This window comes from Phasianus colchicus, chromosome 1, assembly GCF_987193195.1.
Source record: "Phasianus colchicus chromosome 1, bPhaCol1.hap1.1, whole genome shotgun sequence".
Taxonomy (NCBI): Eukaryota; Metazoa; Chordata; class Aves; order Galliformes; family Phasianidae; genus Phasianus; species Phasianus colchicus.
Window position 1 is genome coordinate 100,405,382 of NC_143436.1, and position 20,954 is coordinate 100,426,335.

At 42.9% G+C, this 20,954-nt stretch overlaps 1 protein-coding gene across 1 annotated transcript in view; it reads right to left on the minus strand.

Annotated features, from left to right (window-relative positions):
• Positions 1-17,467, minus strand: part of NRIP1 (nuclear receptor interacting protein 1) — a 144,332-nt gene extending 126,865 nt beyond the window's left edge. Inside the window, exon 1 of the mRNA XM_031612601.2 lies at positions 17,323-17,467. The gene's annotated coding sequence lies outside the window, so the exon portion shown is untranslated. The remainder of the gene's footprint in view (positions 1-17,322) is intronic.
• Between the last annotated feature and the right edge of the window lie 3,487 nt (positions 17,468-20,954).

Sequence of the window (20,954 nt, forward strand, 5' to 3'; positions counted from 1 at the left end):
CTAACCCCCGATCAACCCTTGTCTCTGCCTCTCGTACTAGGAAAGGGGATTAACTGGTAGGATAATCAGACATTGTTTACTCTGCTATAGCTCATGCAGCAAAAGATTAAGGCCAAGATGTTAGTAAGTGGGATCCTAAAGTTAGTAAGCCCATACTGAACCACTTAAATAAACGCCCCATTCTATTTATTTTTAAGTCGTTGACCTCCCCATTGCTCCCGGAGGCTTGGCTGTTGCTCTCTGAGTGCAGATGCTCTGATAATCTGACCTGCATATCTTGAGCCAAGATTAGAAGAGTATTATTGGAATAAGAAATTCATCCTAAGGAAGAATTAAAAGTTTGGAAAGAGTTAAGAATAGACAATCACACTCTTCTAATGCCAACTGAGTCAAAACTCCAAGCAAAGTAGAGAAGGAACAGTGAAACGCTAAGTGCAGATGCTTCTTCTATTTGCATTTTAATAATTCAAGAGCTGTATTTATTTATTCATACTAATTGACCGATGAAGTTATGCTGTGGAATAGCTGAGGAGAAACTAATTGCTGTCTCATTTTATTTTAATAGTATATTAAAACTCAGGCGAGACTGGAGACCTCTTCTCGACTTGTCCTGATGTTATCTGCCCTGAGACTCTGGCAGCTGTCCAGAGACTTGCCTGCACTGATATTTAGGACTAACCTTAGGGGTTAGATTAGGTGATAGTGCCTTTGGCTGTAATGGACCACAAATACGAAGCTTGTTTCTGTTTTATATCATTTTTTCCTCCTTTCCATTTATCTTTTCTCCATTTAGGTTCTGTTATCATTTGCTCAGACTGTGCAAAGAAGCCTTAAAGCAGGTGCAGATGAATTCTGAAAAACCCAAACAAGACCCTTTAATACCTTTGGAGTAATTGGAGTTTAACTGCAGTAAATCCTGACGCACACTGTATAATGCTGGCATTCCCAAGCATTTCCACAGCCTCATAATAAACACTCCCACAAGCAAAATGAGACAAATAATAATAAAAATGAAGCTTGTTCAGCTGTACAAAGCTCTCCATCAACTCCTCATCCTCCAGCATTTTCCTTACACAGTTCCCATGGTCTTCTGATAGCTAGGTTTTTCCTCTCGGGAAAGGACTGGGCAATTTAGGGACATGGTTTAATGGGCATGGTAATGATGAGTTGATGGTTGGCCTAGATGATCTTAGTAGTATTTTCCAACCTTAATGATTCTATGATTCTCTGACTCTACAATTCTATGGTTCTATGACTGGCGACCCCACAACACACCCCTCCCTCTCACCAATTCCAGCCCAATTCCCACACATAGGTTCTTTCATTATCCAGAGAGCCACCAGTATGGCTAACAACGGAGCTTTTATGTTCTCTGCCCTGCTGCCAGGGCACAGAGTAGTGGGCGGATGGGCAGCTGCACTGTGCCTTGGTGTTTGTCAGGGTCATGGGAAAATATGAAAATCTGACAGCATTCCAGCCCCTTGCTTCACATCTCTTGGTGGTCACTGTGTTACAGATACACTATCCCATGACAGTGAGCCTAAGATTCGCACCCCTTACCAGCACAGCAAGTGGGCAGCACCATCAGCAGCATGTGGTAGGGCAAATGAATCCCCATGTATGTCAGGCCCAGCTTATAATCTGGTTTATACTATACAGCCAGGCAACAAGCCAGTGCACAAGAACCCTGGCAGCATTCATGCCCTTTGCATAGATTCAAATAAGCTCAGCAGGTAAAAGGCAACAGGAAGGTAGGTCGTCTGAGTGCAGAGTCTTTCATCTTCTAGATAAAGGACAGACGTAAAAGCAGCCTGCAATCCAAGTTGTGCACATTCTTCCTTTGAAGCTCTACCTATCTCCCAGCCCAAACTTTGCCATTTCGTGACCTCATTACCTTCCAAGGTCTACTCCTCCCTTCAGCATTTAGTTCCTCTGTGGAGAGACAAGCACTTTCCCTCCCTTCTCAGGAATCTTAATGAACCTTTTTTTTTTTTAGTATCTCAGACATACCAATATATTCAGTTAGGTTTGTTTCAATGCCATCAGAATTCTCTTTAGTAGCAGCATTATTATTTTTTTCTTTTTTGTAGCTGATCATATACAAAACATAGCGCATATCAGAACTTGAGCATCCATGTCATGCATGCAGCATAACATGCAGAGCTACATGGGTACCACATTATTTCTTGAGAAAGATGGCACTTGCTATTTTGAACTATGTTAATCCTATATTTACAAAAACTTGGCAAGGACTTTCAAACCCTCTATATGTATAAGCATGATGCCGAAGTGTCTTCCTATCATCTTTCCAGCCCTAATACTTAACAGTTGGGCCAAAAATGCTTCCCTGGCTCTTCATCACTGTTTGATTTCCCCAAGACCAACTGGTTCACATCAATCAAAAAGGTCACTTCAATAGGGACTATGGCTCATAATTTAAAGAACTGCAGACCTCTTCCTTTCTGAGGTGTAAACAGGACTTGCAAATATTTGGGGAAGGCTGGATGCACAGGGACTTAGCACAGTCCACGGCTCCGAATTTGAGCTTGTTACCCAGCTGCAGCTTAGAGCAGGCAGAACAAGCATAGGACAGCCAGTACTCCTTTTGTAAGATCACCTTTACACATATCTTAACACTTTGCTTTTACACACACCTTGCTTTTCTCCCTCAGCCCCCGAGAACCTCAGCAACCCTCCACAGGCTGGGGGAGGAGAGTAGCCTCTGCCTCTGGAGCCCATGATTTCACCCATCTGGCATCAATGATAGGATGGAGAGCCTGGAAACTAATCCAGGAGGCAAAGGAATAGCACCAAGTCTCTCCTGATTGAATGTTAAGAGTTACCAAATGCTAATATCTGAACTCTATCTATGCCTAACATCAATCTGAATGTTGAATTCATCTTTAATGGCAATTGGATAGATCTTTGGGGAATTCCTTTTAAAGCCAAAATTAGAGGGTTGTAAAATGGAATTTTGGGGGGAGAAAGTAATTCTAGAATAAAATGAAGTAGAACTGACTACCTTGGTTTTGTTGACTGCATTATTAAAGGATTAATATATGTATATTAAAAAATAAAAAAGAAAGTCAGAATTCATCATTTCATGATTTGTTGACATCAGGCATCTTCAAACAGCTTTTCCAGCATCTCATTCCCAAGTCATGAAATTTCAAGGACTGACTGATGCCAGAATGGCATCCACAGACTGTGATAAACTGCAAAATTGCTCTTCAAGAGCACAATTGTCCAGAGTACCTAACGTCTCAGGTCATCAGATAAGGCTGAAGTCCCTATGGATGAAAATGTGATGCCACCTGGATCTAAGCAACAGCTTCACCAGGACCAGTTTGGATCTGCAGCTGTGCAAACACAGACATTTTTCTCCTCATGGTGAATGCTGAAAGCCAAGGTAACACACGGTTCTGTGAGGAAATATGACAAAAATATATATGAAGTGGCTAATCATATTTATTCAGGAAAATAGATATTATTGGTTTAAGAAAACAGTCAGATATGAATCAAATGCTGAAGGTATCTTCCAGCAGTCTCACCACATCCTCACCCATGCACCGATGGCCTCTCCAGAGCAGAAGATTCCAATTTTCTTGCCAAAAAACCTGATGAGTAGGAGCTTGACATTACTCATTTTACAGAAAGGACAGAATTGCCCTGTGCTTGACCACATGTGGGCCCACAGCTCTAAGTCTGGAATGGAAGTTCTTCCTTACATCTTCAATATTTAGGCTTTGTGGGAAGTCTTCCACAATATCCAGAGATTGAGGAACCTGAGGGTTGTGTTTTGAGCCATGATTTAACCACAGTGAAATACTCACAGGGCATATGCATTTGCAGAAGTAATGGTCCGTGAGAAGACATCTGTGTAAATCTCTAAAAGGTGAGGTAAGTCCTCTAGCATCCAAGGCCCTGACACGGAACTATGCAAAACTGAAGTGAGCAGCCCTGTGGGCAGGAGGGCCACATGCTGATAGCTCCAGAACAAGAGTGAAGGTCACATTTTGCTGTTAGCAAGCACTACCTAGAAAAACAATGCAATACACCTGCCCTCTGAAAAGAAATTCCTCATTTACTTGCCTGACACAAGTTTTAACACATTTGTAAACATGAAGAAGCTGAATTAACCGGCTCTAGAGAGCATTACAGTAACTCCATTACTTGCAAAATTACTGAATAATGCAAATATTTTTGAGAGAATATTTCAGCTCTCATGCCAACATTGGCTGAAGAACAATTTCAAACTGATAAATGCATTTTTCTTACTTGTGCAGAGCATGCAAACACAATGGATCCTACCTGGGAGCACGGGACGCTCAGCACATCTCAGCAAGGAAGGCATTTGGGTTGTGTAAAGGCCTTCATAACTCTGGGCTTGCTCCTTCTTGGTCCTGTTTCTGCCATGACCAATGGCTAATGCCATCACCATCACAGGCCACCCATAGTGGTGTCCAGTCACAGTACTGGAGATGTTCAGGATTCCCCTCACTGGATGGGAGCAAACAGCCCCAATGGGCTGTGAAACTAGGGCCCTAAAATGCTAAAGTGAAGGTTTTTTCCATGTAATCTTTACCATCTGTTGTCTTGCACTGATGTTAGTATTAATAATTTATAGGTCTTCTCTTAAGGCTGAGGAAGAAGCAGAATGCTAAACTCTAACACAGAGGCGGCATCAACTTTTTTAATGAGATTGATGTTGCTCTGCACGATAGCCTCACCCAGGGAATATATGGCGCTGTTCAGCTTTCTGCTGCTTTGCTTTTATAAATCTTTTCCTGAAAACTGTGGCGCGAGGTATTTATTTTAGTCTAGCTCCTCCGTTGCTTCTCGTCTACTAAAATAAGGTATGTGGCCTATCTGGTACATCAGCAAAGTGCACGCAAAGGTCACTGGTGAAGCATAAGCTAACAATATAAGAAGCATTATAGGATGCAGTCACTGCCAGGCAAAAGGCAGGGCTCTGCTCCTGCCATCCCAGCGACTGTCGGGCTGAAGTGGCATAGCTGTGCTACCAGTTTAAGCCGGCAGAATCTCCTTGCTATATTTAACCTTGATTTCCTCAGAGACTAAATATGCAAATCGTGAAATGTGACTCGCAGCAAACACGGCTTCCATAAGAGAGAGCTAAGTTATAGTTCCAAACAATCAAATCGGCCTTTCCTACTTGCAGGGCTTCACTTTAATCCCTTACTAAAGGGATTAATGGCAGGCTTAGGGTCCGTGCCATCCGGCTCCCCTCGCACACACACCAACGGAGCTGCTCTCACAGGGGGACAGGTGGATTAATGGCCCCAGTCACAAAGTGTGGTGATAAGGCACAGAACCAGCCGAAGGGAGGGATTCCTCGGCAGAAAGGGACAGCTGGGAGATCGCTATCACAACAATGCAGCGCCCAAACCCGCAGACAGAGCGATGCATCGCGTGGGAGACCCTTCTGCTGCTAAATTGAAAAACAAAACAAAACCCCTGAAAGATAAACAAGTACGGCAGAGGAATACGTCTTTCCATTAATAAATACTTACCAGAGGATAAACAAGTAAAGGAATAAAGAACCTGGGAAGCTCAGAAATGTAGAGGCATTTGCTGAAACACAACTCCCCTAAGAAACGCAAAGCTCTGACAGACTGTTATACAACCTTTGATTTCTTTTAATAACAGCTGAAGGTCAGATGCCAGCGCTCTTCCTGGAAATCCTAAAAAGACTGGGTGGCTCCCCAAGTTAGCAGAGCCCTGCCGGCGGCACATTGTGCAACGCGGAGCCATTGAGCGCTGCGGATCGCGTTTCCCCCAGCAGCTGACTCAGGCACATTGCAGCGGGAGGGCCGCGCTGGCCCAGCGGCACGTAGGGCGGCCGGGGCTGGGGTCAGGCCGATCCCCCGCCCGCCGCCGGGTTACCCGAGTTCGCGCCCGGCTATTGACATTCAGCGACGGTGCTTACTCATTACCGGATCAGCAGGGGACCGTCTGGCTCCGGGAGATTAACCCTTCCCGTGCCCCGCGCTGGGTGCTTTGAAAGGAATAGGAAAAGAATAGGAGCTCCTGCTGAACGGTGGGGAAGGGGTGGCGGGGAAGGGCTTACTCGGAACGGGGAGGGGGCCGAGCGGGTGGCCCCAGGGCAGCCTTCGGACTACGAGGGCAAGAGAAGGGACACGGCCAGCTGGCCTCCACCTGACCGGTTATCCGCTCCCGTGTTAAGCAAGCAGGGGCAGGGGGTGCTGGCTGTAAAGGAAAGGAAGCATCCCACGGTGCAGCATCCTCCCAGTTAGGATGCCTGCATGCGAGACAAGGGCCGCTGCCACCTCTCACTGCAGATGTTCATGGGATCACTGCAAGTCTCATAATGGTGTTTTCCGTAATGACTCTGACCCTATTTGTCTGAAAACCTCATTATCTTTTTAAGATAACATCCAGTGCTTCTGGCTTCGCCTTTCAGTGCCCAGGATGAGAGGTAACAGACTCAAGTTGTGCCAGGGAAGGTTCAGATTGGATGTTAGGAAAAACTTCTCTTTATTTAGAGTGGTCAGGCAGTGGCACAGGCTGCCCAGGGAGGTGGTGGAGTCAGCACCCCTGGAGGAGTTCAAGAAATGTGCAGATGTGGCACTGCGGGACTTGGTTAGTGGGCAGTAGTGCTGGTAGGTGGACGGTTGGATTAGGTGATCTTAATGATCATCTAGGTCTCTTCCATCCTTAATGATTCTGATACTATGAAGACTCCAAAAAGGAATGTGGATGGTCAAGGATTGTTACTACTAGCTCGTGATCCTCTTAGGACAGCCCTGTGGTTGAGTGGTAATGGCAAACTGATTTATGGATTCCAGTGTTAGCAGTCCTCTAATAAATCACCACAACCCGCTAAGTTTATTCATTTTATTTAGATCTTAAAAATAAAAATCAAAAATAGTTCTGTAATATGTGATAAAAGAAGCCCCCGTTCTTCTTTTTCCACCAAATCAAAGCCCCTCTGTAAAAAGAGTCTGTATCATTCTGTCACTGAGAAGAACAGATGGTGAATAGCAGGTACACAAAATGTTCATACTACTCTTTACTTCACCTTCTATTGTAACTATATTGCATGCCAGGCTCCAAATGAAGTGCTGAATTTAGGTATCAGAATTCAGAAGAAATTAATTTTGAGAAATTTTAAATATTAGTTCAATTTCACAACATTTTGAGAATAATTTATACGTATCGCAAAATGTGCCAGGTGCTGGGAGGCACATCAGGAGAGGCAAAGGTCTTATCATGGCTTATAATCACAAAAGATTTTTTTGAAATAAACAATGAAATGTAAGTAAACAAGCATGGGAGTTCGCTTGCATCTGGCCTCAATTTGTCTTTATTAGTAATTTCTAATGTTGAGAGCAAGGAAGGTAAGATTTATAGCTCTTCTCAAAGACAGGCCAGTGTAAATTAGATGGATTGAGCCAGTTCCAAGAATAGAGAGGGAAAAGGCACGATCTTTGAAAGTGGTGAATGAAGTGTATTAGAAGGAGATACAGAAAGACACTAAGCTGTGCAAGTCCTTGAAGGTGAGGGAATAGACTTGAATTTAATAGGAAAGCCAGTGTAAGAACTTGAAGAATGGGATATGATCCAAGGGAAAGATAAGATAGAAATGGACTTAGGTGAAATATCAGGAGCAAAAAAAGAATATATGGCTTATTTATAACTAATAAGTACTCTTACATTTGTTTGTTGTAGTTGGTGGAAGAAGCATTAATGTGTGAATTTTAAGATGGAGTGACGGTAAAAAGTTGGATGAGAAGTAGTAAGTCAGAAATAGATGATAAACTTGCACGCTCCTTAACGAGCATTAAGGAAGAGAAGGAACTTTTGAAAGTGCTTGAGATTTAGTTTGTTAGCATATGGCTTTCTTTTTGCAGAGGGATATTCAGGAAGTTCAGCTGACAAAGTAAAGTAAGTTAGTTAGCAAGGCAAAGTGGAAATGAAGAAGTTAAATTGCTGAGTTTGTGAGAGATATTGGAAGCTGTGGAAGTGTGTCATAGCATGGGAATGGAGGAAAACAAGAAATGTGAGGTGTTTCTGAAAGCTGGAGAACAGGTGGTTTTCGGGAAGGGAGTGCAGTCACCCTAAAATGGAAGGGAGGAAGAGCTTGCTGGTGGATGCTGGTAATGCTGGAAGCCATTTCAAAGGGCTATTGGGAACAGAATGCAGACTGCACATGGGGAGAAAATTAGCTGAATAGGGCCAGAAGAATTAAGGGTTTTTTTCACATGTTTAAGACATATGGAGGCAAAGAAAGGAAGCATATGGAGTGGCACTAGAAAATGGGTCTAGGGTCAAAAGAGATGGTAGGGGAAACAATAACATGTTTCAGAAGCAGAGAAGAGTGGTTGAAGATGCCTCATTGTTTCTTCATGCTTCTCCATCTGCCAATATCCATCTGTTGTTTTTCTGTTGTACACTCAAATGTCAACTCCAGTAACTGTTTAATGTGAAATGGATAATCATGTCTCTCTTCCTCACTCATTTTTGGAAGACTACCGTGAAAAAAGAGAATTGCATGTTCCACACAGCACTGGAAGGTTTGGGAGAACCCATTTGTTCTCTGTAGCTTAGAGCTTGGTGATTAAAGGATGCTGTTCTGGGAAGCGAGAAAGGTCAGATGTGAATCCATAAACCTGAGAAGGGCCCTGAACTTGTGTTTCCTGAAGCCCATCAGAGTGCTTAACCACTGCCCCGTTCTATAAAAGGCACTGATGTCATCATCAAATCCCAAAGGAAAGGTGTAACAGGAGAATATACTCTGGGGAGAGCATTCCCTACCTCTCTGCAGCCAAGGACACCCAAGGTGAGGCATTGAAGACACCTGCTCTTGGTGGCTTCCTGCAGTTTCCTCTCTCCTTGCTGCCCTGACTACTTTGAACCAAAGCTTGAGGCATCATAGTTTGCTACATGGAAGCTGGTGGATTAGTCTGGAGAAGTAGTGTCACTGGTGGCTCCCTTTCCCACACCATGGCTGTAAATAATGTTTTGCATTGCGGAGGTGGATGCTGAAGATGTGTGCTGATGGTGCAGTCTCTGCAGGCCCCTGCTAGCTGCTGGGACCTCACTGTTGCTGCCAGGAAGGCAGAGGAGGGAAGCATGTGGGAGGATGGTGGTGCCTAGCACAATGCAAGCACAGTCTAAGAAGCTGATCACCTCTTCTACATTTTGTGTGAGCAATGAGGCATCCCACTGCCACTACACTGGATGTTGCTCTGACAGGCAGGTGCTTGCCCACCTTCACAGTCATCTCTCTACTATGGTAAGGTAAAAGATGTGCACATGCAACACCACTGGCTGTCAGTGACCTAAAAGGTGAATCCACATCACCACTCATTTCTATCCTGGCCAAACACAGTGATTTGTAGCCTGTCTGCTTTGTCGAGCTGTGGCACGGAGCTGAGCCAGACCCACCCAGGTCAGCAGCATCAGTCCATGCCTGTTACATCCTCAGCTATGTATATGCACTTATGATTTTCTCTGTTATGCTTATGATATTAGAATTTGTCTCGCTCTAGCCAAGACTCCTACTCTCCGTTCATGCACGAGCCTGTCATGCTATACAATTACAGTGGAGTCAGGGCCTGATCTGTACTATAATTATAACTGAGTCAGTTACAACAGACTTTTCTCCTGACCTGGTTCCAAAATAGCACTACATATTTTAAAGCAAAAGGGATTTTAGGTGTATTCTTCAACCATAGTAATGCTTCACACACGTCTGGCATTTAAACCTGGTTAATTTCTGATAAAGCAACACTCTTATTAGCATAAGCAGGAAATGGTCCAAACTCACTGTTCATTAGCATTCACTAAGCCAACTTCAAGCACCCTCTTTGAATGTCAGATATTTCCCGCTTGCATTCCTTCCCCACTTTGTATGTTTGCTGCTTCCTGGCATCCTTATCAGATGATAATGGATCAGTCTGGAGTGATGATGTCGCATTTAGATACTGAGTGGGACTAGTTTGGCTGGTCTGGGGTAATCAGGCCTTTTAACAGGGAAATGAATTTAAATAGGTCAATGAATCTTACAAGCCTGTGCATCAGGAATTATCAGCACTGCGGAACTTGCAGGCTGGGGGATAAATTCTCTTGCAAGCAAAAGTTCATTGATGCCACTAGAGCAGCAAATAACATTTCACTTACATTTAAACCGTGCTTTGCCTTCATGGGTGGTTGGGAATCTTTTCAACTGGAATAAAGGTACTTTTATTTTTGAAGTTGTGTACAAAATAGTATTTGAAATTAGCTTGACAATCTTGTTAAAGCTAAGAAGGTGCTTACCTTATCTCCCTTTTCCTAAATTGCAACTGTAATACTTATCTCTTATTGCTCACCCTCTGCTTCCTCTGCTCTGAGCTGAATGAACCAAAGGACCTCAGCCACTCCTCATGGGTCTTCTCCTCCAGCCCCTTCCCCATCTTTGCTGCCCTCCTTTGGACACTCTCTAGTACTTATTTTATGTCCTTTTCTGTACAGTGGAACACAAAACTGCAGAATGTATTCGAGGTGAGGCTGCACCAGTGGAAACATTAAAGAGAACTAGCCCTAAAATGGAGCACTGGGGAGCCCCACTAGTGACTGACTGCAAGCCTGATGTAATCCCATTAACGATAGCTCTTCGGGCTCAAGCTGTCAGCCAATTGCTCACCCATCACATTGTGTCTTTTTCCAACTGCATACTGGACATTTTGTCTGGAAGGATGCTGTGAGGGACAGTTTCAAAAGCTGAATCCAGAAAGATAACACCAACTGGTTTCCTTTGGTCAGCTAGGTGGGTGACCTTGTCATAAGATTAAATTAAGTTAGTGAAACAGGACCTTCCCCTCATGAACCCATGTTGGTTGTGACCAGTGACCTCATTATCTTGAGGTGCTTTTCAGTAAGTCCCAGCATAATTTTCTCCCAAATTTTTCCAGGTGTTGAAGGGAGACTGGGAGGCCTGTAATTACCAGGGTCTTCTTTCTTGCCCTTCTTGAAAATTGGAACAACTTTTGCCAGCTTCCAGTCAAATAGGACCTCTCCAGAGTCCCAAGACCATTGAAAAATAATTGAGAGGTCTTGCAGTGACATTGGAGAACTCTCTGAGTACCTTATGATATATCCCTTGAGGCCATGCATTTAGGTGGAACAGCAAATCCTGCATGGTTTTGGAGTTGGCTGGGAGTTCTTCATTATCACAGTCGTGATGGTCCTCCAACTCATGGCACCTGGGGTCTCAGAGCCCATCATCAGTTGCATTCTTTGTTAACTCCACTTCATCTACATTTCTTTTTATGTTAGAGCTCTGAAATTACCAACATTTGAAGGATAAATTCAGTGTTGACAGTGCTTATTTAATTTTCAATTCAATACAACTCTTTTTAGAAGAGATGTGGGATAAGCTTTCAGAATACATCGACCCATGTCTAGTTCTGTTTTGATATACTCATGGTTGTGTTTGCTGTAAAACACTACTTAACATCTTTCTCCAATGCTACTTATATCTACCTGTATTGGATAGCACCTTTGAGGCTGTATATGTTTTAAAAAAAAGTAATTTCTCAGAGTAAGCTTTAAAAAATTGGACTAGGACAAGAATAGTTCTGTGTGTTCACCAATATAAGAAGAAGAACTGTCATCTGTATACGAAACTATATATACATATGTTCCAATATTTATTAGATATAAATTGCCAAATTTAGATTGTTTTCCATTGTGCTATAGCCCATTCTTTACTATGCATGAGAGATGGTAGTTTTGAACTTGTAAGCCATTAACTGCTCATAAATGGTCAGTGGAAACAAACTCAAAAAGAAAGCCTGTTGCCCTTAGGCTTAATATGCTATGCATTGTTTGCTCACTCAGGAAATACTTAAAATAGTTCGAAAAACAAAAAAGGCATGGGCTTGGAATAGCGCTTCACTTAAACCAAAAATTGAGGTAATCAAGTCTGGTCTTGGAAAGATTATTGTCTGTTTTCCAATCACACCGTTGTTTGTTTACAGGATACTCAATTTCCAAACAAGTATGTAAAGCTTTGCAACCTGGCCTTCTTGCACCTGATGCACCCCTGTGCAGCTACAGTCCTCAAATGCTACTGAACAGCTCTCAGGGAACGCTGGGTGTTCAGGGTTGCCTGCCCATCCCCTTGATCTGGGTGGTGTAGTACCATCTGTCTACCCAGGCTTCTCCTGTCTCTGCTAGATAATTGGATAGTACTCTCTGTGCTTTCTGTTCTCTGTTTATACAACGTTTTGCATAATAGTATCCTGATCCATAGAAGAGACTGCACTAAAGAAATATCAAAAATCCCAGCCGTTTGATAGTGAGTAGGCTTACTGAAGTTCAATATGTAAGAGAAACCCATGTTAGTCTCTACAGGGGGTTTGGCATACAGTGGAACTGCATGATGCTGTGGGCTGCTGGGAATGAATGCTGGGAGCTTGTGATCTCCAGAAGGGTGAATTCTTCCATCCTTAGCCTCCATCTCATGTATTTCAACACAACCCAGATCTAAGCCAGACAATGTTTTTGCCCCCAGATGCTGTGGTTCATGTGAGGCACTACCCATGCAGCCCCTTGGAAGCCCTGCCATTGCTGCTGGCAGCATTGCTGCCCCGGCCAGCTGTGGTAATACCACAGAAATGCTCCTTAGGCTCACCCAGGGTACCTGTTTAATTTATAGATCTTGAGTACTGCTGGCTCTCCTCCAAATCTCTGATCTACTAGCTGTTTTTAATGATAAATTACATATGTTTAATAGCTCAGCTATTTTGTTTAGCTCCTTCAGAACTTTGAGATGAATAGGCTCCAGTCGTGGTGATTTATTGCAATTTAATTTGTCAAGTTGTTTCAGCACTTTTTCTTGCACTCCTCTGACAGCAGTTCACCTTCACAAACCAAAGACGGGTATTTCCCCATTCTCCTCGGAGTGAGGACCCCCACAAAAACTATTTGGTGAGCTCTTTCTCCCCTTCTGACCTTATTTTCTCCTGCCCCGCTGATTAAATTTAGGGATTTTGCTGTGAGCATCTTGTGCTCAAATCCTTTTCCACCACAGTTATGTCATACAATCCCTTTCATAAGCTGATTGATCATCAGTTTAATAGAAGATACAATTTTGCCCTGGATTTTTCTAGAATCTCTCTGGCTCTACATTCAGACATTTTCTTTTGATTTCCAGCCTACTCATGACTGTTCTCTTTCCCCAGTCATTGTCCTCATCTGTTTCATCTGAAGTAATCCTTCCTGAACACGGGTGATCAGATGCCCAGAATGCCAAGTGAGGTTTTCACTTTCCTTTCTTTCTGGCTGCTCAGCCTGGCTTCGGTTTGCCTTTCTGCTTTTCATGGCTGACTTATATCAGGATTTTGTATTTACGCAGAAAGAACAACTGTAACAAAGTCTGTAGGGTACTCGGCTGGTTTCCACTTGAAAGTTCCCAATTTGTAAGAGATTTCTGCTACTTGTCCCTGGGCATGTGACCTTGCAGTTGGTATAATTGAATTTAATCCAATTTCTATTACTCCATTTGTCATTTATTACTTTCCATGTTATATCCGAAGAGTCCCCTATATTAACAGTACCTCAACATTAATACTGCGATCAGCAAATTTCATTTGTGTATTCTTACATTTGAGCCAAGATCCTTAAAGAAAGATTGGCTGGCTTCAAGACTTCCTTGCACCACTCTCCAACATCCGCGCATCTCCCATTTTAAAACTCTTAAAGAGCATCCTTAACTAGATCTACAATATTTCTACTGACACTGGCTTTATTTAGAATAACTTATTGTGTGGCAACATATGAAATTCATTGTTAAAATCTACCTCCTTGACTTTTACTGTATTTTGCCTGACTAAAATATCTGCTTTGTCAGAGAGAGATGTCAGAGTTGCCTCATGTGACCTGCATTTGGGACATAAGTTTTTCTCCTTTATTTGTAATTATTCTTGTGTCCCACTGCTGCCCGGCCAAAGAAATAAAAAAAATACATACACACCAAAAAGAAACCCACTCTAAAACGTGACAAATGACTGAATTAATAATAATGCATCTAATTTCTTTAGTACAATCAGCAACTCATTAGATCAATTTTTAAGCCATACTTAAATGGGTTAGTCCCTGTGCCTGATTTTTCTTCAGCATCTGGGGTTTCTCACAACTGTATGTGGTTTTAAAGTAGCTTCTTGGACTCTGTAGAGCTCTTCTAGCCAAAGGAATGCTGTGAGAGTTTTGTGTCACTTTGCAAAGGTCAAATGCGTAACCATGTTGGTTTAGGTTGTAGATGTTTTCCTCTCCATTTCCTAATAGTTTTGTTTTATTTAGTCTGGGACGTGTTGGCTTTGATGTAACAGTAATAAAGATTCCCTAAGCATTGTTACTGACCCTGCATGGGAATTCCTAAATCTTCCTGAAGAAAAAAAAACCATGGTTTAGATACCCCTAAGTGTATTACCATTCTGGGGAACACTTTGCCCAGCAGGATAGTACATTTGCAGACCACTGTCTTCAAAAAGTCTCAGGGCCCTACGGGAGAAATTGCCCTGAGCTCGTAAGTAAACAAAAGGCACTCCCTCCTGCAAGGCTGGCAAACTTTTAATTACAAAATTGAAGAGATGAATCAGTTGGGTGTCACTTGACCGGGGAATGCTCTGGGTGACTGAATCGATGTTGCATGGGGTGACAACAGGTAATGGGTGTGAAGTGCCCTGACAGCTGGGAGATATTTCCTAAAGGAGGAGATTAGTGACTGAGCAGCTAAATGGGTCACTGAATGGTGATGGACTGGAGGGCAAGCAGAGAGCAAGGGACAATCTGCAGACCATTTCTGGAATACGATTCAAACCATGCCAATTACATCACAAGTGCCTTGAAGTGTGATACTCACTTCCTGAATAAACTTCCCAAATGAGTTGCTTGTTTGCTTTTAAATGGAGACTGTTCAGATTTCTTAAACAACACTCTTTAAAACATTTTCTTAGAAAGCTCCTTACCTATTTTTTTCTATATTAGGGATTGTAATCTTTGCAAACTTTTTGGAAATATGTCTTTAGGTCTTATTGTTCATTCAGAGGTTATGGATTTTTGTTTTTATAGAATAGATCCACAAGTTAGGTAATAGAAACTGGGAAATCTGAGGAGACATGCAAAACGTTGATCTTTTGGTTAGAAAGCATCTATTGAGACAATATAAAAAGCTACCAGCTGTGTCAACTTTGAAAGCTGTGTTGTGCAAATAACTCTCGGAGGTCAAAGTATTTTGCGAAATCATCTTCTCCCCTCCTCACAATGATCATGGTTACGGTGCAAATGCTTGCCTCAGAAAGTATCATTGCGTGTTCTGACAGTATGATTTGGGACTGAAAGCATGTTTTTAATTTTCACACAGCTGTAGCCTTCAGGAGAAGCTTCAGAAGGTACAGAGGCACCTTCAGATGAGAGGATGTGCATGCTGAGGTTTTCCTGTCTATTGGGAAGCAGGAGGCATTGCAGAAGATCTAGCTGAGAGATACATTGCAAGGCAGGAGGTCCTCATCCTTTATTTTCCAGTTGCTTCCCGATAATGACATCACAAAGTAGCCTGTCAGTGTCCAGACTTTTTTACTGTTGTTCCACGGAATGGCTCTTGTGAGCACATGTACCCTACCCTGGCCTGAGATATGGATTTTTCCTACTGTCATTCTGGTTTCCAAAGTGACACTGTGATGAGCGAGCAACAGATGAGGATTCACCTGCCCATAAGGGGTAGTTATGGCATATGATACACTAGGGAGATGTCACAAAATGTCACATTCCTGGTCTTTATCCCCTGCTTGCTACATGGCTCTGTCAGGCACGTAGATATGTCTGGTCAGAAACTCCAAATGTCTGAAGATCATCCTCTGGCTCGTGAGAACCAAAAGAGGTGCCATGGTGCTGTTCCACGGGAATGCATTAGATACCCATGGCTCTCAGGAGCCAGTTGTGTGAATCCTGTTTAAAGCCCACCATGGGGCAGAAACCACCTACTCCACAGACCTGTGTGCTAACATCTCAGGAGGCCAAATTGGCTTCTCTTGGGTGGGCTGTGGGCTGCTGCTCCCTCGTCTCCTGCGGGCTGCCAGGAAGGGAAGAAGCACAGTCTGATGTGTGCTCTGCAATGCAAGAGCTGCTCTCCAACTCCTGTTGATGTGCATTCTTATTTTCTTCATTGGGGTAAGCCTGCTCTCACTAACTGCGCATGTGGGGCAGCTTACTTCAAAGTGTTGCTCTCCCTTTCATCAGGGCAGAATTTGGAAAAGGAAAATCTGTTGAATAATTTGTTATCCAAATGCCAGCGAGGACAGAAGAAATGAGCACCAAAACACAGACAGCCAGGGATGTCTCTTACACAACCCCTTTCCATGACAAACCCTTTCCTACATAATTGCTGGACAGTGTTTGTATTCCAGCCTTGGGAAATAAATCTTGTGTCATGAAATAGGAAGTAGTTTAACACTTTACCACTGCTATCATAATGAATTAATTTGATATTCATGGGAATACCTCATGTGCTTTTGTAGGTGTTCTACTACCACTTCACTTTCACTAATGGACACTTAAGTTGTACTGATTTTTCCCCAAAGCCACATAATGATCTGTAATATTCCTGAATAATTGCATGTTAAGTGGAAGTTAATGGGGTTGACTACTCACAGAAATATGTCAAAATATTTTTACAATTTTTAGTTGGAATTTGAATATTGGCAGGACTTACCAATACTTTTAAATATGCAGAAAGTTTTACAAATGAAAGTTCTGGAATATTTTTGAGGGTTAAAAAGTCTTCAAATGTTTTTTTGCTGAATAATTTTTGCAGCCATCTGCAGAGCAGAAAAATTGTGTTAAAAGGAAAAAAAGAGAAAACCAAATGTAAGCTCAAATGGTATAAAAATGTAATTGTTAAATGATAGCTTACACTCCACAATTTCATTTATACTGTTGCTTGAAACAAAACCTTGGTTGCAGGCATTTTAAAAGCAGAATAGCATATGAATTTTGTGGAGGGAAAATTTAAAAAATCAGTGTCCTTTCTTAGTGAATAAACTTTGCTGCATGCGTATGCTAGATAGATAGTTTTGTATCTACAGGTTAGTCCTATTCTGAGCCCGAGTGAATGCAGCTCAAGAGAAGGTGGTGTTGCCCAAAATTTCCAAGTAAAGTGAGTGAGGAGAAAGCTCTGGACCCCACTTGAAATGTTGGCTGGGTGCACATTCACCACATCAGCTCTGTCCAGGATCTTGCAAAAATTCCCCTTGGCTTCTACCTTTGGCTCTGCTGTATATAAAAGTAGCATACCTGGGGCATGCAAGATGGGCTCCATGGAGCGTGTCTTGTGTGTTCCATCTGCTCAGCTGCTTTAGGATGCAGCAAAGCAAGCAACAGGAGTGAGAGGTGGGTGACAAGGTTGCATTATCTGTTGCAAAGAAGATTGCAGCAGACATGAGGAGCCCTCAGGGGCAGGAGCTCTTTCTACGCACCTCTTGCCACTGTGATGTCACAGAGAGAACACAGAGAAGCTGCTGTAGCTCTGTCCTTGGGTGAACCCTGAGTGTCACATCAGACCTTGAATGTGAATGAGCCAAAGGCACCCTGTTGTGCTCATGTTAATGACAAGGGGGAGGTTCAAGAACCGGACAGGGTAGAAGTGGAGCAGGACATCTGTGACCTCAGGAGAATCCTGTGGTTCCAGCAGGAACCACTGAAGTACATAAGAGTCCTTTAATTAGAGGATTTGCTTGTCGTCTCAGAATTTAAATTACATGCTTTGTTGTGCTTAACTGGGTGGCTGCTCTTCAGAGTCACAGCACCTATTCTTGAAGGTACAGAGAAATTTCTAAGTGCAAATCTCAATTTAAGCCCATCTGTTGTGGTATTCCTGTAGTGGGATATGGCAGTGCTTAAGAAGCATCTAATTTTTATCTAATTAAGGATTATACCAAATGAGGGCTCAAGCCTTGCTCATGCACTAATGAAACAACCATAGCAGCACTGACGGGATGGCAAAATGTGCCAGAGGAACGGAGGTGCACCCAGAGAGACACAAGAAGCAAATGTGTGAGGAGGCAGGGAGAGAGAGAGATCTGTGTATGCGGGGAGCCTCCCGCCCAGTGAGGATGAGGAGCAGGCAGCGTCATCACAAAATGCTCGGCATCCTGCAAGGGCCCAGCGTGATCAAAGGGGAGCACTGCGGGAGGCTGACAGTTATCCCGGTGGCTGCTCTGCTTTTCCTTCTGCACTGTATTAATGTCAGATTGGGGCGAGCTGCAGCTCTCTGCTCCTACAATGTCTTTCATGACACAAAACGCTGCCTCCCTTCTGAATCACAGCAATTAAAATATATGCATCCAATCTGCCCCGTCTGACAAATTCACATCTTCTTCCTCTCCTGGAGCCTTTTTTTCCAGCTCAAAGCGCATTTACTTTTCAGAAGGATAGTTAACCCCTTCCTGTTTGGAGCTTTGTTTTGGAGGAATCTCCAAGTTTGAGGCATGGATAGTTACAAATAAAACGTTTTCAGATAGAAGTTCCCTGTCAGCTCTAATTAAAAGCTCTTACTGGTACCAAACCCAGGCAGGTGCAATCAGAGGGAGCCCCATTAGCATTTGATGTAATGGTACAGTATAATATTCATGCCCCTGAAAAAATGGTGAAGTTACAGACCTGAGCTGAGGTCCCTGCTAGATTTTGCCCACTCTTCTAGGGTGAGCTGGGTGCACTGTGTTTCCTACTGTGCAGACTAAAGCCTGGCAAACTAAACTAGCATAAGAGGCAGGTTAAGCTAATCTGCTGGGTTACGGACTCCAGTGGTGGAGGTGCAGCGTGATGTCTGCTCTGCTGTGCTGACTGGTGATGGTAGCAGTAGCTTCTGAGACAGGAGCAGGGCAGGCAGGTGATACTGGTGCCCTCTCCAGCCATCTCTGTTACATCTGGTGGCGACTGAGAGTCTCATCTGAGAGTCGCATTTTTGTATCACTCGGTGAAATAAAACAAAACTGATAACAAAGCAACTGCCATTTTGCAGTATCTCTGCAAAACCTCTTTAAGTGATGGTCCTCCATGAAGTGAGGTTTTGTTCAGCCAAATAAGTACAACTCAGCCCATGGCCGTTACAGAATCAGTTCTTGCATTTCTACTGTTTCAAAAACATTGTTGATGTTCTTGACTGGTAAATTTGGTTTTTCTGCGTACTTGCAACCGTGAAGCAAAATGCCACTGAAGGGTCTGTGTTTCTCTGGATCTGAAACAGAAATGCAAGACAAATTTTGTCTTTATGGACTTGGTACATGAAGTACTGCTGCATTCAGGCAGCTTTTTAAAGCTCTGGTTTCCTTCTCATTTCCCATGGTACTACCGGGCTGCAGTTCTAAGACTGGCAAATAGTTTTTGATGGTATGTGAGAGCATTAGCATTATTATTTGGAGTAATGCTTAGTCCTGTGAACAGCAGCATTTAGCTTCATGAAGATATTTTGTTGAGGAGCTTCTTCTGCCATCTTAGGTTTTGCTGTTGCAACATCAGTTGCAACACTGTTACTGCTGAATTGAGGAGCCCAGGAGCAATTCCTCATGGACCCTGCTGTGTGCTCAGCTTAGATGGGGATGCCTGCTACCTGCTTTCCATGAGAAGGAAATCCAGTGGTATGGGAGCTGCTGTACCTTGCAGGGTCACTGCCTGGGCAGCTGGGGGCCAAGAGTGGAAATTGGAGGGTCCCTGTGTTCTGGTGCCTGGCTTCCCAGAGACAATTTTTACCCAGAGCCCAAAGAAAGGACTTCATCTTAATAAGTCCAGGCAATGCACTGCAGATCTCAATTCCCCTATTTTTTATGCATCAATTTAAACGTTAAGCTTAAGCTGGAGGCATTAATGTTGCATAATCAGAACTCTTAAAACCCAAGAAGCTCAAAACATGTTGCAAATTTCAATTTTCCACCTAATCAGTGCACTTCTTTCCATTTTACAAACAAGCAAATTTCACCACCACTACTTTCAATGACCCTCCAATGGTATTGTTTTATCAGTCAACTCTAAACATAGGAAAAGATACTTTAAATTATCTGAGGAGAATATTAGGCAAATTTAAAAGCAAGACCAAGTACAACAAGTGTAATTTCTGCTTTAAATGAATGGTAATATTATACATTTTGCTATTAAACTTCATTTGCAAAGTTAGCCTGAAGAAACAGTAATAAGTATCTCACCAGAGCAATTCAGTGCTAAGCTGACAACACAGACAAATGTAGTATTTTCCTTTTAACAGCATCCATAAAAGAAATAACCAAATTCCTTGACACTATAAATCAGCAGTTTTATTGAATAGAAATGTTCCAGTTTACATCAGTGGAGTCTCTAGCCACACGTCTTGATAATATTTAAGGTAATGAGAAAGACCTAAAGTATGTTAATCAGAATTAACATCTGGGGTGGACATACATGGTTATATTTGCTTGTGTTTTTTCAAGTCGGTAGCTGAGATGCTTTATGCAAATCTGAAAAGAAGCACAGATGTCAGCATGAGATCCAAAGCCTAGGTTTTCTGGTCTATGATCCAGTCCTTGGCACTTGTCAACAAGCCCAGAGGGCTGCTTTATGTTCACTTTAAATAGGGGAAACACACCCTGGTCACATCCCCTGCTGTTTGCCTGCAGACATCTGAACGGCAGCTGAGAGTCCCCAAAGAGGAGAGCGCTCGCAGGAGTCTGATTCTTTGACATTTAGGGTAGACAAACAGCTCCAAGGATCTGGGACAGATAGATCCAGAAGCTGGGGTTGGGAATAATGCTGAAAAATCACTTCACTTTTGTGTATTCTGCCTCTCTTTACATGTAGCATGGGAGTAAGAACTAGATTATGAGTCCTGAGGGGTTGAGTGGATTACAAACAAAAAGCATTAAGGTAATTGTTGAAATGTTGTAGGAGCAATGTACCTT